Below are 24,273 nucleotides of genomic sequence, written 5' to 3' on the forward strand. Positions count from 1 at the left end.
CAGCAGGCCAGACTGGTCAATTGTAACAACAGACGCCAGCCTACTAGGTTGGGGCGCTGTCTGGAATTCTCTGAAGGCTCAGGGACTATGGAATCAGGAGGAGAGTCTTCTTCCAATAAACATTCTGGAATTGAGAGCAGTCCTCAATGCTCTTCTGGCTTGGCCCCAGTTAGCAACTCGGGGGTTCATCAGGTTCCAGTCGGACAACATCACGACTGTAGCTTATATCAACCATCAGGGAGGGACAAGAAGCTCCCTAGCAATGATGGAAGTATCGAAGATAATTCGCTGGGCAGAGTCTCACTCTTGCCACCTGTCTGCAATCCACATCCCGGGAGTGGAGAACTGGGAGGCGGATTTCTTAAGTCGTCAGACTTTTCATCCGGGGGAGTGGGAACTTCATCCAGAGGTCTTTGCCCAAATACTTCCACGTTGGGGCAAACCAGAGATAGATCTCATGGCGTCTCGACAGAACGCCAAGCTTCCGCGCTACGGGTCCAGATCCAGGGATCCGGGAGCGGTCCTGATAGATGCCTTGACAGCACCATGGACCTTCAGGATGGCTTATGTGTTTCCACCTTTCCCGATGCTTCCTCGATTGATTGCCAGAATCAAACAGGAGAAAGCATCAGTGATTCTAATAGCGCCTGCATGGCCACGCAGGACTTGGTATACAGATCTGGTGGACATGTCATTCTGTCCACCTTGGTCGTTACCTCTGAAACAGGACCTTCTGATTCAGGGTCCTTTCAAACATCAAAATCTAACTTCTCTGAAGCTGACTGCTTGGAAATTGAACGCTTGATCTTATCAAAGCGTGGTTTTTCTGAGTCAGTTATTGATACCTTAATACAGGCTAGGAAGCCTGTCACCAGAAAGATTTACCATAAAATATGGCGTAAATACCTATATTGGTGCGAATCCAAAGGTTACTCTTGGAGTAAGGTTAGGATTCCTAGGATATTGTCTTTTCTACAAGAAGGTTTAGAAAAGGGGTTATCCGCTAGTTCCTTAAAGGGACAGATCTCAGCTCTGTCCATTCTGTTACACAAGCGTCTGTCAGAAGTTCCAGACGTTCAGGCTTTTTGTCAGGCTTTGGCCAGGATTAAACCTGTGTTTAAAGCTGTGGCTCCACCATGGAGTTTAAACCTTGTTCTTAACGTTTTACAGGGTGTTCCGTTTGAACCCCTTCATTCCATTGATATAAAGTTATCTTGGAAAGTTCTATTTTTAATGGCTATTTCCTCGGCTCGAAGAGTCTCTGAGTTATCAGCCTTACATTGTGATTCTCCTTATTTGATTTTTCACTCGGATAAGGTAGTTCTGCGTACTAAGCCTGGGTTCTTACCTAAGGTAGTCACTAACAGGAATATCAATCAGGAGATTGTTGTTCCATCCTTGTGCCCAAATCCTTCTTCGAGGAAGGAACGTCTTTTGCACAATCTGGATGTAGTTCGTGCCCTTAAATTTTATTTACAGGCAACTAAAGATTTTCGACAAACGTCTTCCCTGTTTGTCGTTTACTCTGGTCAGAGGAGAGGTCAAAAAGCTTCTGCTACCTCTCTCTCTTTTTGGCTTCGTAGCATAATTCGTTTAGCTTATGAGACTGCTGGACAGCAGCCTCCTGAAAGAATTACAGCTCATTCCACTAGAGCTGTGGCTTCCACTTGGGCCTTTAAGAATGAGGCCTCTGTTGAACAGATTTGCAAGGCTGCAACTTGGTCTTCGCTTCATACTTTTTCCAAATTTTCCAAATTTGACACTTTTGCTTCCTCGGAGGCTATTTTTGGGAGAAAGGTTCTTCAGGCAGTGGTTCCTTCTGTATAAAGAGCCTGCCTATCCCTCCCGTCATCCGTGTACTTTTGCTTTGGTATTGGTATCCCACAAGTAATGATGACCCGTGGACTGATCACACTTAACAGAAGAAAACATAATTTATGCTTACCTGATAAATTCCTTTCTTCTGTAGTGTGATCAGTCCACGGCCCGCCCTGTTTTTTAAGGCAGGTAAATATTTTTTAAATTATACTCCAGTCACCACTACACCCTTGGCTTCTCCTTTCTCGTTGGTCCTTGGTCGAATGACTGGAGGTGACGTAGAGGGGAGGAGCTATATAGCAACTCTGCTGGGTGAATCCTCTTGCACTTCCTGTAGGGGAGCAGTTAATATCCCACAAGTAATGATGACCCGTGGACTGATCACACTACAGAAGAAAGGAATTTATCAGGTAAGCATAAATTATGTTTTATCTGGCTCTCGTGATGAGTCAATCGAATGTTCAGATCGTTACGATTTAATTTTGATGGGAAGGCCTCAAGGTCTTTTTCTGTGCCTTCCCATAGAAACAGGATGTCATCTTAGTGGAATATTGGTCATTTGTATCTGTAAACACCTTGGTTTGCTCCCACCATCCCAGAAATAAATTAGCTGTGCCCATTGCGGTGCCTTGAGTTTGTAAATAGATTTTGTTGTTCAAAAGGAAATCATTTGTGGTCATCACGAATTTGAGTAAATTAAGTATGAATTGGTTATGATCAGGGCTTTCATCTGAGGACATGTTCAAGAAGTATTTGACTGCATTTAACCCTAAATTGGGGTCAATGCTAGTATACAGAGATTCCACATCACATGTGACTAGCCAGGTGTTTTCAGAAATGTTAATATCTTTAATAATCTGTAACACTTCCATCGTGTCTTTAACGTATGATGATAACTGGGTTAAAAATGGTCTTAAACGCTTTTGGTTAGGTTTTCGTTACCGGACACGATAGGTCTACCTGTGGTTGTTTGCTGTTTTTGTGGACTTTTGGAATTAAATAAAATGTTGACGTTTTAGGATGTGTGACGTTAAGAAATTTATTATATTGTGCATGAAATTCTACAGTTGGGTTCCCCCAAAGTTACCTGTAGCAGATCTTGTTCTTCAATTTTACATTTGCCGCCTCAAGATACATATCTTGTGGCCATATTACAATATTTCCGCCTTTGTCCGCATTGCGGATGATGATATTACTCCATGATTCCATGTCCGCTAGAGCCTTCCTTTCTTCTTTAGATAAGTTTAGGGATTTGAAATTAATATCAATATTATTGATACTGTGACATACAATCTGGTTGAAAACATCTATATTGGAGCAGCTATTCGTGGGAGGGACATATTTTGATTTAATTTTTACCATTTTCCACCAGTTAAGTCCTTCACACTGTTCTTGTTCTGAAATAAGGTCTTCCAATGCTTGGAATGATTCCAATTCTTCTTCAGACCAATTGGTTGGTGGATTGTCTGATTCCTTGTTAGAAAAGTGTTTTTTTAAAAGTAATTTTCTGAGAAACAATTATACATCCTTTATTACTTCAAATTTGTCCAAGAAGGTGTTGGGGCAAAAAGACAAACCTTTCGACAGAACACTGATGTGTTGTTCAGTTAAGATTCGATCAGATAGATTGATAATTCTTAATTTTTCATCCTCATTTTGGAGAATGGGCTGGGGTTTCTTTTGTATGATTTGGTTGTCTGAGGTTTGTCTTTTTGATTCTTTTTGTTTTTGGTTTGTCTTTTTTGTTTTTTCCACCCACCTCTCCTGGTGGTTCGGAATCTGTACTTGTGTCCTCTTCTAAAAAAGACTTTCTCTTTCTTTTTTCAACTATAACTGAGTTACTTGAAGTTGAGGGTTCAGTGGCTCTTTCTGTATCATAAATGTCTGTATCTGAGACATCTGTTTCTACTAGGTTAATTCTTCTTTGGGATCTGGTGTTCGTAATATTTGATCTGTTTTTCCACTTGTAAACTTTATTGTTCTGGAAATCCTGTATATCTCTCTGTAATTTGCCCTTTTTGGTCATTTTAATTTCATTTTCATACTTGTCAAGTTCTTTTTGGTATTTTTTATACATATTTTCAAATTCTTGCATATTCTCACATTGCTTTAATTGCTCATTTTGAATTTGAATCTGTTCTTCAAGTCTGTCATATTCTGAGGAGTCATGTTTGATGAGAATTCTCATCAGTTTTTTGGAGCATTCACTTAGTGCCTCCTACCATTCTACACTCAGATTCTTATCTTTGAATTCAAAGGCTGGAAATAATTGTATCCTCAAACCTCTGGGTATCAAGTTATTTTCAATAAATTGTTCACAGAATTGTTTGTCCCACCAGAGTTTATGTTTGAATAAGTTTTTATGCAATTCTCTTAACAGTGTGTCCAAGTTATTTGGTGTGGTATCTGCACTGGTGGACGATGAATTATTAAATACTTCATTCATATCCGCTAGTCTTTTTTGTTCTCTGGTCTGTCTATTTCAAATTTGCTTGCCATAGCTGAATATCACAATGTGTGCTCTTGTTTGCTAGAATCCTACAAAAGTTATAGGAATGAGAGTAAATGTGTTCAAAAAAGAATAGCAATGGCACTACATAAATAGAATGGGGATGCTCCGTTTGGTTTTATTGAGATATATTGTATATGCCTTATGAGCTAGAGTGCTTGTGCAAAGGAACAACTTGCAAGTATAGCCTAAATCGCTGAAGGGATTGAGACGGAAGGAATGCACTTATATAGCACTTCTAATACCCCTTAAATATTGGACATCAGACTAAACAAACAGGACCAAAAGGTTGAATTCTCAAATTAAAACATAACTTTTATTGCTACAAAGGTTGGATAAAATCACTATGTAAATGTGTGTAATTTAAAAACACATAGAAACTCGGAATATAATTATTCTGGCTGTGATGAAGCATTTGTGTATATGGGCATGATTTGAGGGCATTGATTAGTGTGCCTAATCAAGGATTGTAACACAGGTGTTAAGTATTCACACTACTGAGAGGGTAAGTGTGCCCAATAGAAAAAGTGTCTGGATTTGAATTTTTTTTTTAATTTGAGCACAGTAATTGTTGTACTTCTATGCTCATATATCTTTAAATGGTTTATATATTTTCACCGCTTGGTGTATACATAAATACACTGATCTCTAATATTACTTGGCTCTAGAGTAGAACTTTCCCTTATTCTGGCTCACCCATAGTGTTTGCGTAATAAATTACACTGTTTATACTAAGACTGTTAAAGCCTTATACAGGGACTGCAGAATTATTAGGCAAATGAGTATTTTGACCACATCATCCTCTTTATGCATGTTGTCTTACTCCAAGCTGTATAGGCTCGAAAGCCTACTACCAATTAAGCATATTAGGTGATGTGCATCTCTGTAATGAGAAGGGGTGTGGTCTAATGACATCAACACCCTATATCAGGTGTGCATAATTATTAGGCAACTTCCTTTCCTTTGGCAAAATGGGTCAAAAGAAGGACTTGACAGGCTCAGAAAAGTAAAAAATAGTGAGATATCTTGCAGAGGGATGCAGCACTCTTAAAATTGCAAAGCTTCTGAAGCGTGATCATCGAACAATCAAGCGTTTCATTCAAAATAGTCAACAGGGTCGCAAGAAGCGTGTGGAAAAACCAAGGCGCAAAATAACTGCCCATGAGCTGAGAAAAGTCAAGCGTGCAGCTGCCAAGATGCCACTTGCCACCAGTTTGGCCATATTTCAGAGCTGCAACATCACTGGAGTGCCCAAAAGCACAAGGTGTGCAATACTCAGAGACATGGCCAAGGTAAGAAAGGCTGAAAGACGACCACCACTGAACAAGACACACAAGCTGAAACGTCAAGACTGGGCCAAGAAATATCTCAAGACTGATTTTTCTAAGGTTTTATGGACTGATGAAATGAGAGTGAGTCTTGATGGGCCAGATGGATGGGCCCGTGGCTGGATTGGTAAAGGGCAGAGAGCTCCAGTCCGACTCAGACGCCAGCAAGGTGGAGGTGGAGTACTGGTTTGGGCTGGTATCATCAAAGATGAGCTTGTGGGGCCTTTTCGGGTTGAGGATGGAGTCAAGCTCAACTCCCAGTCCTATTGCCAGTTTCTGGAAGACACCTTCTTCAAGCAGTGGTACAGGAAGAAGTCTGCATCCTTCAAGAAAAACATGATTTTCATGCAGGACAATGCTCCATCACACGCTTCCAAGTACTCCACAGCGTGGCTGGCAAGAAAGGGTATAAAAGAAGAAAATCTAATGACATGGCCTCCTTGTTCACCTGATCTGAACCCCATTGAGAACCTGTGGTCCATCATCAAATGTGAGATTTACAAGGAGGGAAAACAGTACACCTCTCTGAACAGTGTCTGGGAGGCTGTGGTTGCTGCTGCACGCAATGTTGATGGTGAACAGATCAAAACACTGACAGAATCCATGGATGGCAGGCTTTTGAGTGTCCTTGCAAAGAAAGGTGGCTATATTGGTCACTGATTTGTTTTTGTTTTGTTTTTGAATGTCAGAAATGTATATTTGTGAATGTTGAGATGTTATATTGGTTTCACTGGTAAAAATAAATAATTGAAATGGGGATATATTTTTGTTTTTTGTTAAGTTGCCTAATAATTATGCACAGTAATAGTCACCTGCACACACAGATATCCCCCTAAAATAGCTATAACTAAAAACAAACTAAAAACTACTTCCAAAAATATTCAGCTTTGATATTAATGAGTTGTTTGGGTTCATTGAGAACATGGTTGTTGTTCAATAATAAAATGAATCCTCAAAAATACAACTTGCCTAATAATTCTGCACTCCCTGTATAACTATGCTGGCGTTAATGTATTGTGTTTATTGTTCTAAAAATTGTTGTAATCTCCAATTTTGCATGTGCAGAAGAGACTGAGTCATTCAGTATTCAGTGTTTATAATGTATGCTAATGTACACACTTATGATGTGCTGTACCAGCACTTTTGGTAGATCTGGTGGTTATTAGACCTTTATTTTAATTATTCACATCCTCCACTTCACACTTGATACTGTTATTGAATATGGTTATTGAAGCCGATCTTCAGGGGGTTAGTGTTAGGTTTTTTTTTAAGGGTGTATTGGGTGGGTTTATTTTTTAGATTAGGGGTTTGGGCTTGCAAAAGAGCTAACTGCCCTTTTAAGGGCAATGCCCATCCAAATGCCCTTTTCAGGGCAATGGGGAGCTTAGTTTTTTTTAGATAGTATTTTATTTGGGGGGTTGGTTGTGTGGGTGGTGGGTTTTACTGTTGGGGGGGTTGTTTGTATTTTTTTTTTTTACAGGTAAAAGAGCTGATTACTTTGGGGCAATGCCCCGCAAAAAGCCCTTTTAAGGGCTATTGGTAGTTTAGGCTAGTTTTTTTTTGGGGGGGGGGGCTTTTTTATTTTAATAGGGCTATTAGATTAGGTGTAATTAGTTTAAATTTCTGTAATTTGTTTATTATTTTCTGTAATTTAGTGTTTGTTTTTGTACTTTAGTTAATTTAATTTATTTAATTGTATTTAATTTAGTTAATTTATTTAATTATAGTGTAGTGTTAGTGTAACTTAGGTTAGGTTTTATTTTACAGGTACTTTTGTATTTATTTTAGCTAGGTAGTTATTAAATAGTTAATAACTATTTAATATCTATTCTACATAGTTAAAATAAATACAAACTTGCCTGTAAAATAAAAATAAACCCTACGCTAGCTACAATGTAACTATTAGTTAGTTAGGGTTTATTTTACAGGTAAGTATTTAGTTTTAAATAGGAATAATTTAGTTAATGATAGGAATATTTATTTAGATTTATTTAAATTATATTTAAGTTAGGGGGTGTTATGGTTAGGGTTAGACTTAGGTTTAGGGGTTAATAACTTTAATATAGTGGCGGCGACGTTGGGGGCGGCAGATTAGGGGTTAATAAATGTAGGTAGGTGGCGGCGATGTTAAGGCCGGCAGATTAGGGGGTTAATCATATTTAACTAATGTTTGCGAGGTGGGAGTGCGGCTGTTTAGGGGTTAATATGTTTATTATATTTGGGGCAGCAGATTAGGGGTTAATACGTTTAAGTAGGTGTCAGCGACATTGGGGGTGGCAGATTAGGGGTTAATAAATATAATATAGGTGTCGGCGATGTTGGCGGCAGCAGATTAGGGGTTCATAAATATAATGTAGGTGGCGGCGGTGTCCGGAGCGGCAGATTAGGGGTTAATCATTTTATTATAGTATTTGCGATGTGGGAGGGCCTCGGTTTAGGGGTTAATAGGTAGTTTATGGGTGTTAGTGTACTTTTTAGCACTTTAGTTATGAGTTTTATGTTACGGTGTTGTACCATAAAACTCTTATATACTGACTTTTAAATGCGTTGGGACTCTTGACAGGGTAGGGTGTACCGCTCACTTTTTGGCCTCCCAGGACAGACTCGTAATATCAGCGCTATGGAAGTCCCATATGTCATGATCCAATCATGTGGAGTAGTTGATGCCTGGATTGGCTGCTCAGCAGAGGTGGTATTGTCTCAGCCTGGAAGGGGTTAAGGTGAGCTGTTGTTTCTTTGTGTGGAATCTGTATTCAGAGAAGCTGTGGGCTGAGACACCTTCTCCCTCCTTAGAATAGTGCTGTTAGTGTAACTGTGTAGGAATGCAGAACGCTCCTCCCCTTGAGACTGATAGTGGGAGCTAAGACTTGATTGCAATTGGTTGAACTCGTTGTAAATCATAACCAGGGCGTTGTCTTTGACAAGACAAAGAGAATTTGATTCAAGTATGCAAGAGAAAGACTTTTTAGGCAGAACTGCCCTAGGGACTCAAGCGACTAACATCTGGAATGGCAGCTCTTCACATATCTAAAGGAACTTGGCAATAAGTTAGATATTGTGAGTAATTCTTTTCATGTCCCATTTTGTTTCTAAAGAACTGTAGCTTTGTAATTGTATGTTATTTTGAATGTCTTTATAATTTTGCACTGTGTAACCTGTATTGGTGTTTTTGTTATTAAACACACAGAAAATCTCATTCTGTCTTTTGGGCTCTAATATCCGAAGTCACACTCCTGTTGAGACAAGGTTAAAGGGACAGTCTACACCAGAATTTTTATTGTTTTAAAAGATAGATAATCCCTTTATTACCCATTTTCCAGTTTTGCATAACCAACACAGTTATAATAATATACTTTTAACCTCTGTGATTATCTTGTATCTAAGCCTCTGCAAACTGCCCCTTTTTCAGTTCTTTTGACAGACTTGCAGTCTAGCCAATCAGTGCCAGCTCCCAGATTACTTCACGTGCACAAGCACAGTGTTATCTATATGAAATATGTGAACTAACACCCTCTAGTGGTGAAAAACTGTTAAAATGCAATCTGAAAGAGGTGGGCTTCAAGGTCTAAGAAATTAGCATATGAACCTCCTAGGTTAAGCTTTCAACTAAGAATACCAAGAGAACAAAGTAAAATTGGTGATAAAAGTAAATTGGAAAGTTGTTTAAAATTACATGCTCTATCTGAATCATGAAAGTTTATTTTGGCCTAGACTGTCCCTTTAAAGGCACGTTATACCTAACTGTTAAATAGTGTGAGTTTTTAGGGGTTCCCCAGAAAAAAGTTTTGGTGGTGGCAGCAGGGAAATTGTTAATTAGAGCATTGTGGAACGGATGTGGGGTTAATGTGGTGTCTCTTTTGAGGTCCTTTTGCAGAGTTGCAAGATAAGGGAACCAGAGCTGTGTGCCATTAACCCCTTCATGCCCACACCCCTCTATTGTGACGTTGAGCAGGTTGGATTCGTCACAAACTGGTTGGCAGTGCTGGGGATATTTAGAGTTTTTTTAGTGCTATTTGTATAGTACTAATAGAAATTACATGTTTTTGTGTAATTTCCGAAAGACAGAACTCAGTGCCTAATTACAGAGACATTACAGTGCAAAGAAGCAGTTCTTTTTCCCTCCCTCTTGTGTTTTGTTGCTACACTCAGTATGGAAAAATATAGGAGAATGCCTGAATGGTCTCTGGAGTTTCTTTGCAAGAAAAGAGGAATTACTATTCTTGGCAAAGGGAAAGAACAGCTGATACTGAAATTGCTGGAGGCAGAGGGCCTCACAACAGAGTTTGAATCAGTCACAGAAAGGTGACTGTGGAAGCTGTAACTCAAGACCTGGTACCCAACACTGTTGACCCTCCTCTAGCCCAAGGACTGTTACCTAGTGCTGTTACCCCTGTGAGTGAAAAGGAGTCTGAGCTACAAACAGCACTCAGGTATTTGGGGGATGCTGATCCTAAACTGAGAATGGAATTGATTCTCAAGTTTCAAGAAGCAGCTGAGAGAAAAAGAGAGAGAGAGGCTGCTGAGAGAAAAAGAGAGAGAGAGGCTGCTGAGAGAAAAAGAGAGAGAGAGGCTGCTGAGAGAAAAAGAGAGAGAGAGAGGCTGCTGAGAGAAAAAGAGAGAGAGAGGCTGCTGAGAGAAAAAGAGAGAGAGAAGCTGCTGAGAGAAAAAGAGAGCACGAAATAGCTATAAGGGATACCCAGCGGAGACATGTGCTAGAGGTTTTTGACTTTACCATAACCGAGGCACCTCTCCTGTACCCAGAATTTTTGCAATATATTTGCCAGACAGTGAGCCCGTTGGCCAGAAGAGTGCTCCTGGGAATGGAACCTGATTCAGCAGCAGGGGCTACAGACAGCACTAACAACGAAGCCCCAGTAGCCAAGTGTTCCACTGTGCAAGCTATATCACCTCCCTGGAGGGAGGGAATGTGCCAGCAACTGACAACCGATTCTACAGAAGTACCTTCCCCTGGAACAACTCCCATTAAGCGGACAGAAGTTGCATTGGGCAAGGGGGATACCCGCCCATGCATTTGGTGCTACAAGTTTGGGCACCTGAGTTTTGCCTGCCCCACCAAGGAGAAACCTCAACATGCAGTCTGGGGTGGAAGTACAGCAGGAAAACTTGCATCAGCTTTGTTTGTGGGTGGGTCAGCAGGTAATCTGCAGAGTGCCACAGAGGGAGACTGTGTGACCATGAGACTTCAGGACACTGGGGCTGGATATCGCTTGGTGCACCCTGAAGTGGCAGAGGATATTATCCCAGGAGAGACTGTGGATAATGAAGAAGTCTGCAGGGAGTGCCCTGCGGCATGTGTACCCCTTGATTGGGGTGTGGGAAAAGGTTTGCAGGGGGTGGGGATTTCTGCGGATATCCCTGTTGTTTTGCTGGGGGATGATGTGGGCCGGATGCTTTGTCAGTACGCCCCAGAAGACAAAACCTGCAACCTGGAAGGGCCAGTAGAGGGCCCTGCACCAACTGAGGTACTGTGTGAAACTTTGGGGGACCCAGAGGGGAAGCTAGGGATGGACACATCGCTCGCTGCACCAGAGCTGGAGGTATCCCACCAAAGGATAAAGGATGATTCCCTTGAAAATGATTGCTGGGAGGGGGGGCTGAGGGATAATGCAGCTCTGCCTCTGTGTACACCAGTAATGTCTTGTTCTGATGAAGAGGGATGTATTGAAAATGTTTGTGACAATGTTACTTCTATTGAACCTGGGCGCTGGGAGGGAGAGCCTAGGGAGGGATGTATTGAAAATGTTTGTGACAATGTTGCTTCTATTGAACCTAGGCGCTGGGATTGAGAGCCTAGGGTTAATGGTGATTTACCTGAACCTGTACCAGTACTGTATTGTGCCAGTAAAAAGAGTTATACTGCCATTGATTGTGACAATGGGATGCCAGATGCAGTGTGTGGGAATGTGAGAGAGCATACTGGGGTAGGTGTGAACAGTGGCGTATCTGGCCTAAGCATAGCAAGAATTGCTCTTAGTCCCCCAGTGAGTTACCCTGAGGGGCTGCTAGATCCCTTTATGAGTGAGAGCGAGTGTGTGATATCCTGCAAGGAAATGTCCTCCACAAGAGAAATTGTGTCAGCTGATGCTAATTGTTACAAGGGGCAAATGAATGCTGAGAGTGCGCAGAAAGGGCTGATCTGGTCTTATGAACGAGGAAAGACTAGGATTTAGGTTGACATAGGGGACCAGTGTGGGCTGACCCCCTATTTCCACCATTTTAAAAGGGGAGGTGTCATGATCCAATCATGTGGAGTAGTTGATGCCTGGATTGGCTGCTCAGCAGAGGTGGTATTGTCTCAGCCTGGAAGGGGTTAAGGTGAGCTGTTGTTTCTTTGTGTGGAATCTGTATTCAGAGAAGCTGTGGGCTGAGATCCCTTACCCCTCCTTAGAATAGTGCTGTTAGTGTAACTGTGTAGGAATGCAGAAAGCTCCTCCCCTTCAGATTGGTAGTGGGAGCTAAGACTTGTTTGCAATTGGTTGAACTCATTGTAAGTCATAACCAAGGCGTTGTCTTTGACAAGACAAAGAGAATTTGATTCAAGTATGCAAGAGAAAGACTTTTTAGGCAGAACTGCCCTAGGGACTCAAGCGACTCACATCTGGAATGGCAGCTCTCCACATATCTAAAGGAACTTGGCAATAAATTAGATATTGTGAGTAATTCTTTTCATGTCCCATTTTGTTTCTAAAGAACTGTAGCTTTGTAATTGTATGTTATTTTGAATGTCTTTATAATTTTGCACTGTGTAACCTGTATTGGTGTTTTTGTTATTAACCCCTTAATGACCGCAGCACTTTTCCATTTTCTGTCCGTTTGGGACCAAGGCTATTTTTACATTTCTGCGGTGTTTGTGTTTAGCTGTAATTTTCCTCTTACTCATTTACTGTACCCACACATATTATATACCGTTTTTCTCGCCATTAAATGAACTTTCTAAAGATACCATTATTTTCATCATATCTTATAATTTACTATAAAATTTTTTATAAAATATGAGGAAAAAATTGAAAAAAACACACTTTTTTAACTTTGACCCTCAAAATCTCCTACACTTCAACAACTACCAAAAAACTCCCATGCTAAATAGTTTCTAAATTTTGTCCTGAGTTTAGAAATACTCAATGTTTACATGTTCTTTGCTTTTTTTGCAAGTTATAGGGCAATAAGTACAAGTAGCACTTTGCTATTTCCAAAAAAATATTTTAAAAAATTAGCGATAGTTACATTGGAACACTGATATCTGTCAGGAATCCCTGATTAACCCTTCACATATATATATTTTTTAAAAGAACACAACCTAAGGTATTAAACATGGGGTATTTTGACTCTTTCCATGCAACTATTTTACCACCAATCTATGCCAAAGTTTGAAAAAAAAAAAAAAAAAGTGGTGATTTTTTGACAAAATAGCAATTCAAGAATACATTTACTGAGAACGTTAAGGGTTACTGCCAAATAACACCCCAATATGTCTTCAGCAGCATCTCCTGAGTACAGTGATACCACCCATGTATAGGTCTGTTGGGTTCTCTGGGGACTAAAAGGCCTTATTTTTAGGGGGCGCATTCCAGTTTTTTAATTTGGAATTTTCACATCTGTCGTCATGCACCCATGTCCTATTTGGGACATTTCTGAAGCCGGACAATGCAAATTACCCCCATCAAACCATATATTTTTAAAAAGTAGACACCATAGGGTATTTCAAATGCTGGTATTTTAACACTTTGCATGCACAAATTCAACCACCAGTCTTTGTCAAACTTTTGGGTAGTCATTTTGGTGTGTTATTTTTCACACGCATTGTACTTTAGGCATGGATTCTCAGTTCCTGTTATATGTTACTGACCAAAAACACCTCAATATGTGTTCAACAACAACTTCTGAGTACAGTGATACCCCCCATGTATAGGTGTGTCGGGTTCTCTGGGGGCTAAAAGGCCTTAATTTTAGGGGGCGCATTCCAGTTTTTCAACTTGGAATTTTCATATCTGTCATCATGCACCCATGTCCTATTTGGGACATTTCTGAAGCCGGCCAATGTAAATTACCCCCATCAAACCATATATTTTTGAAAAGTAGACACCCTAGGGTATTTCAAATGCTGGTATTTTAACACTTTCCATGCACTAATTCAACCACTAGTCTTTGTCAAACTTTTAGGTAGTCATTTTTTTGCATTATTTTTCACACACATTGTACTTTAGGCATATATTCTCAGTCCCTGTTATGTGTTACTGCCAAAAAAAACCTCAATATGTATTCAACAACATCTCCTGAGTACAGTGATACCCCCCATGTATAGGTGTGTCGGGTTCTCTGGGGGCTAAAAGGCCTTAATTTTAGGGGGGGCATTCCAGTTTTTCAACTTGGAATTTTCACATCTGTCATCATGCACCCATGTCCTATTTGGGACATTTCTGAAGCCGGCCAATGTAAATTACCCCCATCAAACCATATATTTTTGAAAAGTAGACACCCTAGGGTATTTCAAATGCTGGTATTTTAACACTTTCCATGCACTAATTCAACCACTAGTCTTTGTCAAACTTTTAGGTAGTCATTTTTTTGCATTATTTTTCACACACATTGTACTTTAGGCATATATTCTCAGTCCCTGTTATGTGTTACTGCCAAAAAAACCCTCAATATGTATTCAACAACATCTCCTGAGTACAGTGATACCCCCCATGTATAGGTGTGTCGGGTTCTCTGGGGGCTAAAAGGCCTTAATTTTAGGGGGCGCATTCCAGTTTTTCAACTTGTAATTTTCACATCTGTCATCATGCACCCATGTCCTATTTGGGACATTTCTGAAGCCGGCCAATGTAAATTACCCCCATCAAACCATATATTTTTGAAAAGTAGACACCCTAGGGTATTTCAAATGCTGGTATTTTAACACTTTCCATGCACTAATTCAACCACTAGTCTTTGTCAAACTTTTAGGTAGTCATTTTTTTGCATTATTTTTCACACACATTGTACTTTAGGCATATATTCTCAGTCCCTGTTATGTGTTACTGCCAAAAAAAACCTCAATATGTATTCAACAACATCTCCTGAGTACAGTGATACCCCCCATGTATAGGTGTGTCGGGTTCTCTGGGGGCTAAAAGGCCTTAATTTTAGGGGGCGCATTCCAGTTTTTCAACTTGGAATTTTCACATCTGTCATCATGCACCCATGTCCTATTTGGGACATTTCTGAAGCCGGCCAATGTAAATTACCCCCATCAAACCATATATTATTGAAAAGTAGACACCCTAGGGTATTTCAAATGCTGGTATTTTAACACTTTCCATGCACTAATTCAACCACTAGTCTTTGTCAAACTTTTAGGTAGTCATTTTTTTGCATTATTTTTCACACACATTGTAATTTAGGCATATATTCTCAGTCCCTGTTATGTGTTACTGCCAAAAAAAACCTCAATATGTATTCAACAACATCTCCTGAGTACAGTGATACCCCCCATGTATAGGTGTGTCGGGTTCTCTGGGGGCTAAAAGGCCTTAATTTTAGGGGGCGCATTCCAGTTTTTCAACTTGGAATTTTCACATCTGTCATCATGCACCCATGTCCTATTTGGGACATTTCTGAAGCCGGCCAATGTAAATTACCCCCATCAAACCATATATTTTTGAAAAGTAGACACCCTAGGGTATTTCAAATGCTGGTATTTTAACACTTTCCATGCACTAATTCTTTGTCAAACTATTAGGCAGTCATTTTTTGTGTGTTATTTTTCACACACATTGTACTTTAGACATGAATTCTCAGCTCCTGTTATGTGTTACTGCCAAAGAAGACATCTCCTGAGTACAGTGATACCACCTATGCCTAAGTTTCTTGGCTTGTTCGGGGGGTGTAATGCCAAATGTCCAACATGCGTTTGTGATTTTTTTTTTCACATTTAACATATTTTCTTTGCCTATTGTCTTTTTGGGGGTATTTTAACATACCCCAATTTATTTGTTTCCATGAATGTGCATATTTTTGAAATGTTGACACCCCAAGGTATTGTATATGGTGTGCTTTGATGCATTTGAAGTAACTGTTTTAGCTAAAAAAATTGGAGAAAGTGTATGGTGGCATTTTTTCAATTTTCATTTTTACACACACATTGCTTTTTGACTATGATTTAGGAGAGACTGTTGTAAGTTAGTGCAAAAAAATACTTCAGGTTGTTTTCTGCTAGGCACCCTGAGTACACCTATGCCCCCCATGCATAGGTTTGCCAGGATTTTGGGAAGGTTATGTTACAATTTTATGACTTGTGATTTTAGTTATTAAGTGAGAGTATTTCTTCTGATAGGCCTATCTTTAGTTTGGGGCCTATTGTAAACCCCACTTTTATTTATTGCCATGAATGTGCATATTTTTGAAATGTTGACACCCCAAGGTATTGTATATGGTGTGCTTTGATGCATTTGAAGTAACTGTTTTAGCTAAAAAAATTGGAGAAAGTGTATGGTGGCATTTTTTCAATTTTCATTTTTACACACACATTGCTTTTTGACTATGATTTAGGAGAGACTGTTGTAAGTTAGTGCAAAAAAAATACTACAGGTTGTTTTCTGCTAGGCACCCTGAGTACACCTATGTCCCCATGCATAGGTTTGACAGGGGTTTTTGTAAAAAAAAAAAAAAGAACAGCCCCATTTTAGAAAAAAAAATATATTAGTGAAATGTAAAAATCTGGCACATTAAAAGTAAAAAAATAACAAATTTATTTATTTTTTAAAAATTGACCATTGTATGGTACCGCTTGAAGCAGTCCCCAATGCAGAGTCCAGGCTGTCCAGGGCAATCAGGACAGTGATATACAGTGTCCCTTCTCTGCCCCCTCTTGGTACAGACTCTGCATTTTTTTTGTGGTCTCTGCTTTGCGGCAGTAGGGGGGATTTTAAAAATAAAATGAGTAGCCCCAACTCTGCTCTCTCCCATCACCGCCCGGGGAGCAGGTGCATCATGGTACAAAATCCCTGAAATGATCTGGAGCTGAAATTGTAAAAAAGTCAGTTTCATTCCGGGGTTTGCTTTTTTGAACAACAAAAAAGCGTTGTGGGTTGCAATCTGCATTAGGTAAATTGCAACCTTTTTGTACCAGGCCCTTGTCTTCCGCATAATTAGGTAGGGCTGCAGCAGCTGATCTGCCAGATCAACCCCACCCATATGTCTGTTATAAGACTTGATGCACACTGGCTTCCTTATGATCTCAGCTCTGCCACGTACAGAGACCGCCACCATCCTCTCTGTGTGGATGGTGGTAAGAAGGTATACATCCTTCTTGTCTCTGTACTTCAGTGCCAACAGCTCCTCTTGGCGCAGAGCAGAGGTCTCCCCCCTTCGTAGCCGGGTGCGTACAAGTTGTCCTGGGAAACCTTTGCGGTTCTTTTTAATAGTACCGCAAGCTACTGTATCAAAGCAATACAGTAGCTTGAACAAAAGGACACTTGTATAAAAATTGTACAAAAAGTACAAGTGATACCCTTTGTTCATTAGGGGTAATATCAGGTCCCAGACAATCTTGCCAGTGGTTCCCATATGTTCTGGTCAACCTGGAGGGTCAAGGTGGCTATCCTTTCCCTCATACACCCGGAAGGCCTGAGTATACCCAGTCTCGCTCTCACAGAGCTTATACACCTTTACCCCATACCTGGAGCGCTTGGAAGGAATATACTGCTTGAATCCCAGCCTTCCCTTATACTTCATCAGGGATTCATCAACGCATATATTCCTTCCAGGTGTATAAGCCTCTGCAAACCTGGCAGAAAAGTGGGTAATCAGGGGGCGGATTTTATACAGCCTGTCAAATTGGGGATGCTCCCTAGGGGGGCACAGGCTGTTGTCGCTGAAGTGCATGAAATGAAGAATCATTTCATATCTCTGCCTCGACATACTCTGGGAGAAAATGGGGGTAGAGCAGATGGGGCTACTGCTCCAGTAGGAGCGAACGGAGGGTTTCTTTATGATGCCCATCAGCATTTTTTAAATTCTGGCACATTGATGGGGGCCCATTGCTGCTTTGCCAAATATGTTTCAGGCTTTGCAGCACGGTACTGATGGGCATATAAATTAGTTTGGGCGACAATGTTCCCCAATACATCATCACCCAGAAACACCTCCAGAAACTGTTGGGGGCTAAAACCTGCCACATCTATATTTATGCCAGCATTTGCTGTGAAGGGTGGGATATCTGGCCTCTGGAGATGAGGCGTTACCCACTCTTCAGCGGCAATGGCAGCAACACGCCTCCTTCTGGCAGGGGGGCTAGCAGGGGGGCTGGCAGGGGGGCTAGCAGCCACAGATACATCACTATCAGTTGAGACTGCATCTAATGATGTATCTGAGCATATGGCAGGGTCAAAATTGGGGTCTGAGTCAGACATAGAGGCATCTGACTCTGACGCAAGGATGGCATACGCCTCCTCAACACTATATCTTTTCTGTGACATTTTTGTATCTGTCACAGAAAACCAAAATTAATTAATTAACTAAATGGCCTTTGGGTTTTTTTTAAAAAAAGTACAGCTATGCTAATGCCAGTGATTTATAGCGATCACTGGCAAGCTAGGGGTTAAATACTCTTTAAATTAAATTAACTAAATGGCCTTTGGGTTTTTTTAAAAAAAAGTACAGCTATGCTAATGCCAGTGATTTATAGCGATCACTGGCAAGCTAGGGGTTAAATACTCTTTAAATTAAATTAACTAAATGGCCTTTGGGTTTTTTTTAAAAAAAGTACAGCTATGCTAATGCCAGTGATTTATAGCGATCACTGGCAAGCTAGGGGTTAAATACTCTTTAAATTAAATTAACTAAATGGCCTTTGGGTTTTTTAAAAAAAAAGTACAGCTATGCTAATGCCAGTGATTTATAGCGATCACTGGCAAGCTAGGGGTTAAATACTCTTTAAATTAAATTAACTAAATGGCCTTTGGGTTTTTTTAAAAAAAAGTACAGCTATGCTAATGCCAGTGATTTATAGCGATCACTGGCAAGCTAGGGGTTAAATACTCTTTAAATTAAATTAAATTAGCTAAATGGCTCTGAAAGGAGCCTTTGGGTTTTTAAAAAATGACAACAACAAAAATTAACCCCTAAAAAAATGCACAGACAGCAAAAATGTACAGCTATGCTAATGCCAGTGATTTATAGCGATCACTGGCAAGCTAGGGGTTAAATACTCTTTAAATTAAATTAGCTAAATGGCTCTGAAAGGAGCCTTTGGGTTTTTAAAAAATTACAACAACAAAAATTAACCCCTAAAAAAATGCACAGACAGCAAAAAAGTACTGCTATGCTAATGCCAGTGATGTATAGCGATCACTGGCAAGCTAGGGGTTAAATACTATTTAAATTAAATTAGCTAAATGGCTCTGAAAGGAGCGTTTAGGTTTTTAAAAAATTACAACAACAAAAATTAACCCCTAAAAAATGCACAGACAGCAAAAAAGTACAGCTATGCTAATGCCAGTGATGTATAGCGATCACTGGCAAGCTAGGGGTTAAATAGTCTTTAAATTAAATTAAATTAGCTAAATGGCTCTGAAAGGAGCCTTTGAGTTTTTAAAAAAAAATACAACAACAAAAATTAACCCCTAAAAAAATGCACAGACAGCAAAAAAAAGTGCAGCTGTGCTACTGCCAGTGATTTATAGTGATCACTGGCAAGCTAGGGGTTAATGGCTCTGAAAAGAGCCTTTGGATTTTAAATTTTTTAACAAATAAAAGAAATAAATCTCTCTCTGCTAAAATACAGGTCTCTCTCTTTCTCCAACAAAATGGCAAGTGAGGAGAGGGAGGGAGATCCACACTGATCAGAGTCAATATTTACAAATATTGACATGATCAGACAAATGGGGTATTTTATTATTATTATTTTTTTTTTCTAAGAAGGCTCAGATTGGGTGACCCTAGCTTGCCCCTATGGTGAGACAGGCTAGGGACACCCCCAGATGCCCCATGATGCACCGGGCATCGCCATTTTGGAAGCCTCATGGGGGAGGGGGGGGGGCGCTATATGTGGGGCTTTTTTATTTTATATTTTATTTATTTTTTCCCATTTTTTATTTTATTTATATACTAACTAAGTGCCTCGACCCACCGAGGCACTTAGCACACTAGCAGAGCATCGGAAGCGTGTCCGATCGCTTCCGATGCTCTGCTGCATTGCCGGGCTCCACGTGGAGCAAAACCGGAAGTGATCACTCAAGGGGGAGTGATCGCTCCAGTCCCGGCACTCCGTAACAGCACTGCAGGGATGCCCAGACATCGAGGCATCCCTGCAGTACTGTAATGGTGCCTGGAAGCGATCTTGATCGCTTCCAGCACTCACTTTAGCCGAGGACGTGCAGGGTACGTCGTCAGGCGTTAACTGCCTTTTTTTTTCAGACGTACCCTGCACGTCCTCGGTCACTAAGGGGTTAAACACATAGACAATCTCATTCTGTCTTTTGGGCTCTAATATCCGAATTCACACTCCTGTTGAGACAAGGTTAAAGGCACGTTATACCTAACTGTTAAATAGTGTGAGTTTTTAGGGGTTCCCTAGAACTCCCCTTTAATTTAAAAGTTTTGGTGGTGGCAGCAGGGCAATTGTTAATTAGAGCAGTGTAGACCAGATGTGCGGTTAATGTGGTGTCTCTTTTGAGGTCCTTTTGCAGAGTTGCAAGGATAAGGGAACCAGAGCTGTGTGCCATTAACCCCTTCATGCCCACACCCCTCTATTGTGACGTTGAACAGGTTGGATTCGTCACACTATAGAAAAAAGACTTTACAAAGTTTACCTAAATCGTTTTGCGCTAAGGCCAAAGAAGTGTGCAGTGACCCTAAACCTTCGAGACTCGTAATACCAGCGGGCGTAAAAAAAAGCAGCGTTAGGACCTGTTAACGCTGCTTTTTTACCCTAACGCACAACTCGTAATCTAGCCGAATTTTTTTTATGTACAATTCGATTTTAAAGGGAAATTCAAGTCTAAAATAAACTTTCAGGATTCAAATAGAGCAGGGGTGTCAAACTCAAATTCATCGGGGGCCGCATCAGCAGTTTGATCACCCTCAAAGGGCCTGCTGCCCCCCCCCAACCCCCCACCCCCTTTTGTTTTTATGCTGTTTTTCAGCCACAATAATTTTTGGTCATGGTATAATGTGACTTTTTTAAGATTAGGACACAAGGAAGGAACAATTATTTCTAATGTTAAAGTTCACAACTTTTTCACATTCACACACATATGTACGCACACACACAGAAACATACATTCACACATTTACACACACACAAAAAACATACATTCACACTGTCACATTAAAGGGACAGTTTACACCAGAATTTTTATTGTTTTAAAAGATAGATAATCCCTTTATTACCCATTTCCCAGTTTTGCATAACCAACACAGTTATATTAATATATTTTTAACCTCTGTGATTATCTTGTATCTAAGCCTCTGCAAACTGCCCCTTTTTTTCAGTTCTTTTGACAGACTTGCAGTCTAGCCAATCAGTGCCTGCTCCCAGATAACTTCTCGTGCACAAGCACAGTGTTATCTATATGAAATACGTGAACTAACACCCTCTAGTGGTGAAAAACTGTTAAAATGCAATCTGAAAGAGGTGGGCTTCAAGGTCTAAGAAACTAGCATATGAACCTCCTAGGTTAAGCTTTCAACTAAGAATACCAAGAGAACAAAGCAAAATTGGTGATAAAAGTAAATTGGAAAATTGTTTAAAATTACATGCTCTATCTGAATCATGAAAGTTTATTTTGGCCTAGACTGTCCCTTTAACACACACACACACATTTACACACACATACACATATTTTCACACACAAACATACCTTTACACACATATTTACACACACAGACATATAAATTCACAGATACACACACAAACATACATTCACACATTTATACACACACACACACACAAACATACATTCACACATTTATACACACACACACACAAACATACATTCACACATTTATACACACACACAAACATACATTCACACATTTACACACACACAAAAACTTTATTACTGCTCTGATTTAGGTGGGCAATAAACTAATGATAATGCAGTGTGAATGTTTTCCCATGCATGCAAGCATAACAGGCAGGGATAAGGTTAATAAAATCTGTGCAGACTACAAATCAGTCACAGACAGTACAAGTGTAGGAGCAGACTCCCGAGATCAAGATTTGATTTATTACCTGGGGAAGGCTGAGAGCAGAATAAGACAATCTGCAGAGACAGAGCCTCAGAACGGCTGTTTACTTAGAATTGTCCTGCTGACATATTATTTAAAAAAAACATGTTTTTCTTACCAGCCTCACTTTGTGCCTTCTGCTGCCTCTCTGGTCTCTGCTACTAGCCCTTTTCCCGCGTGTGCAGATACATAGGGAAGCTGGGAGGAAGTGATGAGGGAGCAGGAGGTCAGTGTCTTGTTCTCACTCAGTCACTTCCTACCAGCCAGAAGTTTTCCATAAGTTAAATATGTATGTGAAGGCTGGCGGCCGGCGGCGGCTACACGGGCCACATGACGAGGTCTGGTGGGCCGGATTCGGCCCGCGGGCCTTGTGTTTGACACCCGTGAAATAGAGCATGTCATTTTAAACAACTTTCCAATTTATTTTTATCACCAGTTTTGCTTTGTTCTTTTGGTATTCTTAGTTAAAAGCTAAACCTAGGAGGCCTCTAATCTGAATGCATTTTGACAGTTTTTCACCACTAGATGGTGTTAGTTCATGTGTGTCATATAGATAACATTGAGTTCATGCACGTGAAGTTACCTAGGAGTCAGCACTGATTGGCTAAATTGCAAGTCTGTCAAAAGAACTTAAAGTGATGGTAAATTGAGGGCAATGTGAAGGTAAAATCGTATTACTTAAGTCTCTATCACCAAAATCGCTAGTTTTTTTTAATTTAAAATTCAATTGTTTTTTTTTTAAATAATATTTTACTTACTGAGCGTTATCGCTCCTTGCTCCGCCCCCAGTATTACTTCCTGATCTGTGTATGAGTTGTAGTAGAGAGCGGAACAACCCGCTCTCTACGTCATTATATAAGGAATATTGTTCAACTATTCACTTTGCGCATGCGTTAATTGCTTAATACATGTTTTCAGACGATCAGTCTGAGATCTAACATGTAGCGCATGCGCATAGCTAACGAGGGGCATGTTAGTGTGTTTTACAGTCCCCGACTGGCCAGGATTCTGATTGCAAGTTGAAAACACGTGATTTTTAAAATCTATGGCGGCGATTGTACAGGTGGAGGAACGGAGCTGAAATGGAAGCATCTAAAAAGTAAATATTTACAAATACTGACAGTTTTCAGCGTTTTGGTGAATGAAAGTGCATTTTTTTTTTTGTTATCTATACTATCGCATGTTGAAGTTTGCAATACTTTACCATCACTTTAAATAAGGGGGCAGTTTGCAGAGGCTTAGATACTAGGTAATTACAGAGGTAAAAAGTGTATTAATTTGACAGTGTTGGTTATGCAAAACTAGAGAATGGGTAATAAAGAGATTATCTTTTTAAATAACAAAAATTATGATATTGACTGTCCCATTAAGTTGATTTAGTTGTTTTTCCAGTTTTTAGGAAGTTTTTTTTTTTTTTTTGTGATTCTTGTCCTCAATACTTCATTAACCCAAACATTATATTATTATAGAAAGCTCTATTGATATATATTCATATGTATCTGTTGAAACAATATCATTTTCAAAACAATTGTATATTATTTATGTTAATAAATTCCTTTTATATTTTTTATAAATAAAAAAAAGTTTTAATGCACTTTTTATTTTGCATGATTTCTTTGTAATGGAAATCAGAACTTTTACATGCTGCACAATGATTGGTTGATATGTGCAAAAGCTCTTTTCTATTTGTACATATTTGGTCACAGAAAAGGAGATAAGATAAACGGCACTAAAAAGACATTTCAAGGTGTCTGTCCAGGACTGCATAGCTATCCAAAGTTTGGTAACAAAATTACAGTTGTAAATTCTTTTAAAACATTTATTGTTTTTGAAGATTTTTTTTAAATGCAGTGTCTTAATTCTGATGCATGTGTAAAACAATTGACTTTCATATCTAATGTCCCTTTTTTAATTTAAAAATGAATTACGTTTTAAAATCTATAGCACACTGACTTTCAGGGTTTGTCACTCCCAGAGTAAATAAAAATATATATTGGAATATAGCAGATACTGATGTAAAAGGATGTGTAGTGAGAGTATGGTTTGCTGGTCAGAATAAGTTTTATTTTAAAGGGACATGAAACCCAATATTTTTCTTTCATACTTCAGATAGAGCACCCATGAATATAGGCAATGAGCATGATATTAGAAAGTTCTTTAATAATTGGGCAGTATTTTTAAAAATATTCCCTTCCACAGAAATAAATCGTATAATCTATCCTTTTCAAAACACAGAAATAGTCTTACTAGGGAACTGGTAGGCTCCTGGGAGGGGGTAGATGGGAATGGGTTTTCTCTCTTTTTTTTGTTGTTGTTGTTGTTGTTGTTGTCTTGTTTTGTTTTGCTCCACACAGGGAGGGGGAGGGAAAGAAAAAAGAAAACCCC

General features: G+C 39.7%; 1 protein-coding gene across 1 annotated transcript in view; it reads left to right on the forward strand.

The window, feature by feature from the left end:
• The window catches only part of MPPE1 (metallophosphoesterase 1), a 217,257-nt gene that overhangs the window by 8,623 nt on the left and 184,361 nt on the right, over positions 1-24,273 (forward strand). The window lies entirely within an intron of this gene.

The sequence above is a fragment of the Bombina bombina genome, chromosome 5 (genome assembly GCF_027579735.1).
Source record: "Bombina bombina isolate aBomBom1 chromosome 5, aBomBom1.pri, whole genome shotgun sequence".
Taxonomy (NCBI): Eukaryota; Metazoa; Chordata; class Amphibia; order Anura; family Bombinatoridae; genus Bombina; species Bombina bombina.